At 37.7% G+C, this 10,000-nt stretch overlaps 1 long non-coding RNA gene across 1 annotated transcript in view; it reads right to left on the minus strand.

Moving 5' to 3' along the window:
* Positions 1-1,234: 1,234 nt before the first annotated feature.
* Positions 1,235-10,000, minus strand: part of LOC149137931 (uncharacterized) — a 24,320-nt gene continuing 15,554 nt past the window's right edge. Inside the window, exon 2 of the long non-coding RNA XR_016244754.1 lies at positions 1,235-1,973. This is a non-coding gene — a long non-coding RNA (uncharacterized LOC149137931). The remainder of the gene's footprint in view (positions 1,974-10,000) is intronic.

Genomic DNA, 10,000 nt, shown 5'->3' on the forward strand with positions numbered 1-10,000 from the left:
CTACCCCAGAACTCAGTGAGTATGCTAGTACAATAGATGTAGACTTTAGAGTTGAAGAAAAATTTTATACCGTTGACAGTGCCACCTGACCGGCTTCTATGTTGGTGGCACATAAAAAGCACCATCTGAACGTAGCCAATGCTAGTACCACCTCACTGGCTCTTGTGCCGGTGGCACATAAAAAGCACTATCTGAACATGATTGATGCCCAGCCCACCTGACTGGCTCCTGTGCCAGTGGAACATATAAAGCACCCACTACACTCTCAGAGTGGTTAGCATTAGGAAGGGCATCGAGCTGTAGAAACATTGCCAGATCAGATTGGAACCTGGTGCAGCCTTCTGTCTTGCCAGTCACTAGTCGAACTGTACAAACCCATGCCAGCATGGAAAGTGGACATTAAATGATGATGATGATGATGAATGTCAAAACATGACAAAATCACCTTGATGGGTGATCTGTAATATCAGAATTGGTAAAGCGTGGAACCTGTGCAAATGGCACAATTGAAAGAAAAGATGATAGAGGACAGGTTGAATCAAATGGTGTTTTTCTTCTAACTAAACACAGTGGGCACAATGTTGTTAACTAGTCCACTTCCCTCTAAAATCTCAGGCCTTGTGCCTACTGTAGAAAGGATTATTAAACTGTGCTCCTTGTGTTTAGTTAGAAGAAAAACACCATTTGATTCAACCTGTCCTCTATCATCTTTTCTTTCAATTGTGCCATTTGCACAGGTTCCACTCTTTACCAATTCTGATATTACAGATCACCCATCAAGGTGATTTTGTCATGTTTTGACATTCATCATCATCGTTTAACGTCCACTTTCCATGCTGGCATGGGTTGGACAGTTCGACTGAAGTCTGAAGAGCCAGCAGCTGCACCAGACTCCAATCTAATCTGGCAATGATTCTACAGCTGGATGCCCTTCCTAATGCCAACCACTCCAAGAGTGTAGTGGGTGCTTTTTACGTACCACCAGCACGAGGGCCAGTCAGGCGGTACTGGCATCGACCACGCTTGAATGATGCTTTTTATGTGCCACCGGCACGGGGGGCAGTCAGGTGGCACTGGCATCGACCATGCTTGAATGGTGCTTTTTATGTGCCACCAGCACGGGAGCCAGTCAGGCAGTATAAAATTTTTCTTTAACTCTAAAGTCTACATCTATTATACTTGCATACTCATTGATGATTGTTGTGTATCTGTGAGAGACAGCAAACTTTAAGAGTAGAGAAGAAGAATGTTTATTGTTCTTACTAATACCTTTAAATAGTTTATGTTGCCTGCCAATCATTGCAGACCTCAATGTCTACAGCTTGTCACACATTCTGATGGTTTTTCCCTTCCAAAAAAATGTTATATCCATTACTGTACCTCATGAGCTGTTATTCATGAGCTAATCTTTACTTGCTAAAGGGCTACAAACCTGATATTAAAGTGCATCAGGTCCCCAGAGACGAGTACTGTTAGTTGTTTTGGATAAGGGTTGTTCAACTTGTCAATTAGAACCCCAACATTCCAAGATCCAAATTTCACTAAGTATTGTTTCTTTCATCTACAAAATGATAGTCCAGATGAATGTGGATATCAGATATAGGAAGCTGAGACAGGCCATGGTTTGAAATACCATTTATAGATTCATCTTAATCAGAGGTTCTCAAACTTTTTGGGCCACTGCTCCCCTCATGGCCACATAATACCCTCAGCGCTCCAACCCTATTTTTATGTATAAATAAATATTTATATTTTACTAATTTATATATAGTATGAATCATTTGATATTTAATATAATATTATATAATTTGTATACAATACTATAATATTACAGTTCTATATTTAAGAGATGAGGAATTATATACATTATTTACATTTGACGGATATTTGTTCTCAACTTGTTTGTTGGTGACACAACGTTTCGGCTGATATACCCTCCAGGCTTCATTAGGTGTCTTGGGGAAATTTCGAACCTGAATAATAATAATAATAATAATAATAATAATAATAATAATAATAATAAGCTGATGACAACGTTTCTCTAAAAGAAATGGAGAAACTTTCAAAATACAAAGACCTGGAAATAGAGGTAACTCGAATGTGGAATCTAAAAGCAGAAACAATTCCTATCATAGTAGGTGCCTTAGGTATAATAAAAAAATATTCAGACAAATACATAACAAAAACACCAGGACTTACAAATATATATAACATACAGAAAATTGCACTACTGGGTACTGCACACATTCTACGCAAACACTTTCAATACAGTAAAACATAAGAGCACCACAGCAAACCACAGCACATACCCAAGGTAGTGAAGTGAAAGCACGCTATAAAAATGATAATAATAATATCAAAAAATACCTTAGGAATGAGAACCCACGTTCGAAATTTCCCCAAGACTCCTGAAGAAGGCTGGAGGGTATATCAGCTGAAACGTGTTAACAACAAACAAGATGAGGACAAATATCTATCAAATGTAAATAATATAAATGAAATACTATAATAATATTATAAATTCATAGCATCCCCCAATCTACTGCCTTCCTCCCAATGCCGCCTTTTTCTCTACCGCCTCCACCGCCACCACCTCCTTAGGCACCAGCGCCCACCTGGACTGTCTCAACCCCCACCGGGGGGGGGGGGGGGGGGGGGGGTTAGAGCCCACTTTGAGAACCTATGATCTTAATGAATGGTGAACTGAGTGGATCCCAGAAAAGACTGCTCAGATATAGCTGTAGCTACCCAAAAACCCTGCACCATTATCATTTCCCATAAAACACCCCTGTTTTGTTACCCACAATACCTCACCACTGTTGTGTCTTGTTGCAGCCACCCTCCTTAGTGAGGTGGGTTCAGGTATGGGGTAGATCGTCTCTGCAATGTTCTTTAGTTAAGTATCATCTGACTGACATTGGATATTATCTCTATCAGCGCCGGAAATCATCTCATGAATAGATTAGAAATGTTGCCAAATGTTTAATAAGATTTTACCGACATTACATTCACTGGCCACCATCTTGTTTAGTTTTCAATCATTTTTACGTCAGAATCGTGAAATTTTATCTGATTGAGAGAAGGGGTGAAGTGGAGAGAGAGAGAGAGAGAGAGAGAGAGAGAGAGTGTGTGTGTGTGTGTGATGAGAAGAAAGAAGAAGAATGTTGTATAAATGACAGAAAAGAGAGAGTATGAATGAAAGAGAGAGAGAGAGAGAGAGAAAATGGGCTGAGAATGAACTAAAGAAAGAGGGATATGAATGAAAGAGAATGAGGGAGACAAAGAAAGAGGTACTGAGGAAGAGAAAAAGGAGAGAGAGAGAGAGAGAGAGAGGGAGAGAGAGAGTAAAAGAGAAATGTTAGAATTAGAGAGAAAATGTAGAGGGATTAAAAAGAGACAAAATGAGAGAGAGACAGACAGAGAGTAGAAAGAAAGGGTAGAAGAGAGATAAAAAAGAGGAGGTGGGGCATAGGATTTGAAAGTGAAATGAAAAAGAGAAAGATTGAAAGTGAGATGAGGAGAGAGAAAGAATGGGAGGAATGAAAGAGAGAGAGAAGGACTATCTTCCCATCACATCGCATAATATTACAAGAATTTGCTGATAACATATGATGGAACTGTAGGTTACATGTTTCTCTCAAAAGGTGGTTTGTATATGTATGTGTGTGCTTGAGTGTGTATGTAAATGTATATATGTATACATATATGTGTGTGTATATATATATATATATATATATATATATATATATATATATATATATATATTTAAATATACATGCTTTCATGAATATATATATGTATGTATTAATGCATGTACACACACATACACAGATATATAAATATATATACACATGTGCACATATATATGTGTGTATATATGTATACACACACATATATTATACAGACTTATCATCATCATCATCATCGTTTAACGTCCGCCTTCCATGCTAGCATGGGTTGGACGATTTGACTGAGGACTGGTGAAACCGGATGGCAACACCAGGCTCCAATCTAATTTGGCAGAGTTTCTACAGCTATACATCTATATCAACTTTTACAGGGAAAAGATTGATATTGAAGTTTCGGCTTGTTTGCCTTCGTCAGACTGAGCTTTACTTGTGTTCTTTTGCACTTTATATAGTCTTTGGCAAATTGTACTCTGGGGATGTAGAGGTGGAGTTATATGAATAATAATTAGGTCTCATGTAGGTGGATGAGGTAAGTAGCTATAAAGAAAGAAAGGATAGAAGCATGCGTTTGTAGGGTGTGTGTTGTTAGAAAGTTATGGTGAAGAGATTTACTTTGGTTTGATATAGGAATTTTTTATTGCTTAAGGTCTGCTCAGGAATGTAATTATGTAGAAATAAACTATGCGAAATGCTATCAGATAAAGACAAACAGCTGTAATTTCAAAAGAGGCGAGATGGAATTTGCCTGGAGATTATATTTAGGATAGAAGTGTTTATGAAATTATTATTATTAGTTTGGCCATTGTTATTGACGATGACCAAAGACATCACATAGGAGAAGATGGATCACAGTGTGTCTGACTGTGGCCAATCAGACCAATGTGTGCCTGGAAGGCTCTACTGCAGGTTGGGCACTGGTGGTCTGCAGGAGCTGAAAGTAAGGGATTAGCTCTGGACTTGCATAGTTTGTGTTTCTTTTATGTCCCCACAATCCTGTTCTGTTTGTAGGAAGTTGGTGCACCTCAGTTGGTGCAGCTTCAACAGGCAAGGTGGTCATGTGTTTGCATTTCCCAGGTGTCGGAGTTGATCGTGAAGCTTTTCAGTGAGGTTTTGAGTGGGTCCTCTTAAAGTCCTTTTTCTGTCTGCATTGTAAGCATTTGCCTTTCTCCAGTTCGCTATAAAATAGTCTTTTGGGGAGGGAGTCATGTGTCAGGCATTCAAACAAGGTGGCCAGCCCACCTGACTTCCACTCTCCAACTGATTTATATGGAATACTAAAGCACTTCTAGTATAATCCAGTGAGTAGGTAACTGAAACAACTGGAATTGTTATCGTCAAAACATTCAAAACATCAATTTACAATGAGTCGAATTCAAAAGTGGGTTACTTATTCAGTTTGTCATAAAATTATTGTCATATTTTGACAGCTGTCAAACCCAAATGTTTTGTGCTAAATGCTACCAACTAATTTCTCTTTTACTGTTCATGACACCCGTTTTTGTGAAGACCCTTTGCTCCATATTTCTGTGAACTGCATGCCTCGGACATCTTAAACTTGTTTCAGTCATTAGACTGAGGTCATTCTGGAGCACCGCCTTGAAGAATTTTAAGTCAAATGAATTGAGCCTAGTACGTTTTTTTAAAGCCTGATACTTATTCTAGCCAATCTCTTTTGCTAAACTGCTAGGTTACAAAAAATATAAACAAGCCAACACTGGCTGTCAAGAGATGATAGGGGTCGCACGCACATACACACATCACACACATCACACATCACACACACACACACACACACACACATACATACGACAGGGTTCTATCAGTTTCCATCTGCCAAATCCACCGACAAGGTTTTGGTCGACCTGAGATTATAGAGAAGACATTTGTCCAAGGTGTCACACAACGGGATTGGACCCAGGACCATGTGGTTGGGAAGCAAACGTCTTACCACGCACCTAGAATAAGAGAAGGTTCTGGAACAAACTCAACATCTTCAGCATGTGAAGCAGATGCAATAACCACAACCATTGAAATGGTTTCGTAAACTTCTAAACAAAAGACAATCAGAAGCAGCCCAGTTGGTAGAATATGGTAAAGGAAGAAATATCTTCCCAGATGAGTTCCTCTGGGTCAGTGGTTCTCAAAATGCCAAATACCTGTCCTCCAGGCATCTGCACCTGCACAATGTAAAGGAAATATTTGCACTCCTTTATTAATGAAAAAACAAGAAAGTTGACTTCCATAAAATTCTTTCTTTCTCTTTTTTTTAATTTTTTTTTTATGGTATTGCAGATGTTAAACAGGTAGAAGACTTTTAAAACCATTTTAATTTTCTTTAACCCTTTTGTTACCATATTTCTGTTGAGATGTTTTGTGTTTCTTTCAATTAATTTTAAATATAACAAAGAATTTAGTAAAATAACTTCGTTATCATTCAGCTAGTGTTAAGAACATAAATTGTGACTAAGGTTTGGTGGAAGATTTTAATTCAAAACTTATGAAAACAAGACATTTGTACTACAGAGCCAGAAGTGGTTTCAGTCGGGTCAGTATGAAAAAGGTTAAATTAATCATTTGTTAACCCTTTTGTTACCATATTTCTATTGAGATGCTCTGTGTTTCTTTCAATTAATTTTATATATAATAAAGAATTTAGTAAAATAGCTTCGTTATCATTCAGCTAGTGTTAGGAACATAAATTGTGACTAAGGTTTGGTGGAAGATTTTAATTCAAAACTTATGAAAACAGGACATTTCTCCTACAGAGCCAGAGGCTGGCTGTAAACCTTAACCATGATACAGTTCAATATTTAAGAGATTCTGTACATTATTTACATTTGACCAAGATTTGTCCTCATCTTGTTTGTTGTTAACACAACATTTCGGCTCCAACCTTCTTCAGGTCCTGGGTTCGATGTTATTATTATCCAGGTCATTGCCTAGAATCGAACTCGGAATCTTGGAGTTAGTAGCCCACGCTCTTAACCACTACACCATATGCCCATGGGCAATTATGGAGTGAATTTTAGGATTTATAAATCTAATACTCTCCTATCCTACCTTAATACCGTTTCCCATATTCTGTTCATATCTGCACTCGATCTGCTTAGGAGGTTGTTGTGTCCTAGCATATATGTTGCTTCTTTTAGTTTTCGTATTTTCCAGTGGTCTTCTCTGTCCATTATTTTAACTTCACCCCACAGGGGGAGGTGGTCTCCATTAGCTATGATTATTTGATTCTTATAATGAATGATTCCTTGTATATACCATCTTACACTCAACACAGGTTTTGTTTGTACCTAAGTACCCCAACTTGACTGCAAGGCTGGTCTATCTCAAGGGCTAAGATACTGATAACAGTACTTAACTCTGTGAGAAAGAATTCCTTCTCATCTCTAGTAATAATTCCATTCAGAAAAGGGCAGGGGAGAAAAAAATAGACATAGATCTGTCACGACTGCAATGGCTCTTAATAATCAACTCTCTATTAGTGTCATGTGACAGGTCATGTGGAATCCATTTTATGGTCTTTGGCATTTTTCTAAACCATTTCAATTCATGATAGACAGATAGTTTATACAGTCAACCTAGAATTTCCTATCTGTAATGATAGGAATTTCTGTAACAGCAACTTCCATTGTTTTTTTAATCAAATTCACTAGAACAATCCTCTCTTGATTCAACCTTCAGATCAGAATTCCCAATTGTGAAATGGGAAAAACCAAATCCTATAATTTCTTTCATTTCATCTACATCATACAAGTGCTTTGGTGTGATGTTCGTGTTGTCCAACCATTGACCTCTTTATGAAATTGCAAAGCATAACATGAGGAATGTGGTTTTTTTTTTTTTATTACTCAGATCAAACATGAGATCAGTTTGAAAGCTTTTTCTGAAAGTACAAGAAAAGCAAGCCATCAAAGAAGACCCATCAAGCTGAGCAAAATTGCAGTCATGGCAGATACTGGTGTCGTGCAAATGGCACCCATGCCGGTGGCACTTAAAAGCACCCATTACACTCTTGGAGTGGTCGGCATTAGGAAGGGCATCCAGCTGTAGAAAACCATGCCAAATCAGTCTGGTGTCTGGTGCAGCCTTGCAGCTTGCCAGCCCTGGTCAAACCGTCCAACCCATGCCAGCATGGACAACGGACATAAAATGATGTTAATGATGATGATGATGATGATGATGACAATGACGACGATGATGAAACAGAACTTAATTAAATCCTGTTCAACATTTTTTGGCTCAAGAATCAGACAACTCTTTCATTACAACCTCACAGAAAAAAGTTCATTATCCCATTTATGAATTTCTTCTATTTCACAAAAGCATCAGTAAGTTTACATTGATAACTAATATTTCTAATAAATTTGATCAGTTTTACATCCTTCTGTCTAGTATCTCATTATTTCTTTATCCTTTGATCTTATGATAAGGTTGTATCAATTGAAAATAGTAGCAAACATATCCCTTCGCTAATTGTTGCTCTGATTGGTCTTAAGATAATGACCAGTACTTAATTATAGTCCTATTCATGTATATGTTCTCTTATTTCATCATATAACAATTTTTTCGTATACGTCCTCGGTTACAAGCTTATTTGTGAAGTGAGCCATTCCTCTGTTTTGGAATATTTTCATAGCATCAAGTTTGATGATTAAAATATGAAATCTTGAGTTAGGAAAATGAGGAATTTGAAAGTGTGTGTGTGTGTGTGTGTGTGTGTGTGTGTGTGTGTGTGTGTGTGTGTAATAGACATACATACACACACAAGTTATATATGATACATACATACATACATACATATATATATATATATATATATATATATATATATATATGTATGTATATATACATTATATATATATATATATATATATATATATATATATTCAATAGACATAACCTAAGTGTCTTGTTCAGTTGTGCACCTGGTCTCACAGAAATATTAGATAATACCCCAAAACTGCAAAATGCTCCTGTAGGACTTACAGTGAGCAGTCAGTTAAAGGCCAGTGAAACACAGAAGCTGTGGTCAATGAAGAAGTAGTGTTGATCAACACCAATGGAATGACACATACATAGAAATATGCTGTGGCAAAGAGGGCCCCTGTATGGCCAGATTGAATAATCACAGATCCTTCTTAAGACTTCAGGAAAGATGGAATGTTGCAATTATGGCCAGCTATATATGGTGACTGAAAGAGGAAACAAAGCTGTATAACATCAATTGGAGATTATTGGAAAGTTTTGGCCCATATCTTAATGGAAATAGAATATGCCGGCTCTGCTTGACAGAGAGGAGACTCTTTCTAAAAATTCACACGATCCATGTACTTTCTTGATTCCAAAAAGCGAAGTTTTTTAATGTTACCCTCATGAAAGCAAATACACTAAAAATATGCATGTCATTTTATGTGTGGATCTGTATGCTTTGACTATATATGTGTACAAAGACATAAGTTCATATGTCTATTACTGGAATGTTTCGTATGTTTTCACAGGCCCATTAATGGTTCATAATTTTGATTTTTTTAAATGAACAGTATCCTTTCAAGATTTGTGATACCTAACTTCTCAAGCTTTGTGCTGTGCTCTATTAGCCTAAGTGAGTGGAAGTGCATGGTTCAGTGGTCAGGATGTTGCAGTTATGATTGTAAGAGTGCAATTTCAATTCCTGGACCAAGCAATGCCTTATATTCTTGAGCAAAACACTTCATTTCGCATTGTTACAGTCCATTCAGCTGGCAAAAATGGGAAATCCTGCAACACACTGGTTCCTATCCAATATATACACCACAGAATCCAGGAAACTGACCTTATGAGTCTATGGCTCGGGAAGGACCTTTGATCTGTTTGATCCAGGTGTAGTATATGGAAGGTTCTCATTATGCCAGCATAGATATTTCCTTTTTCTTTTATCGTTAACATTGTGTTCATATCTGCTTGACAACTGATTTACCACAACTATACACACTTCCTTTTCTTAGTCCCTGATTATTATATCTGGTCTATAGTAATATTCTGTGGAGGTGCAATGGCCCAGTGGTTAGGGCAACGGACTCGAGGTCATAGGATCGCGGTTTCGATTCCCAGACCGGGCGTTGTGAGTGTTTATTGAGCGAAAACACCTAAAGCTCCACGAGGCTCCAGCAGGGGATGGTGGTGAACCCTGCTGTACTCTTTCACCACAACTTTCTCTCACTCTTTCTTCCTGTTTCTGTTGTGCCTGTAATTCAAAGGGTCAGCCTTGTCACACTGTGTCAAGCTGAATATCCCTGAGAACTATGTTAAGGGTACACGTGTCT

Source organism: Octopus bimaculoides, chromosome 1 (genome assembly GCF_046866305.1).
Source record: "Octopus bimaculoides isolate indiv1 chromosome 1, ASM4686630v1, whole genome shotgun sequence".
NCBI classification, from domain to species: domain Eukaryota; kingdom Metazoa; phylum Mollusca; class Cephalopoda; order Octopoda; family Octopodidae; genus Octopus; species Octopus bimaculoides.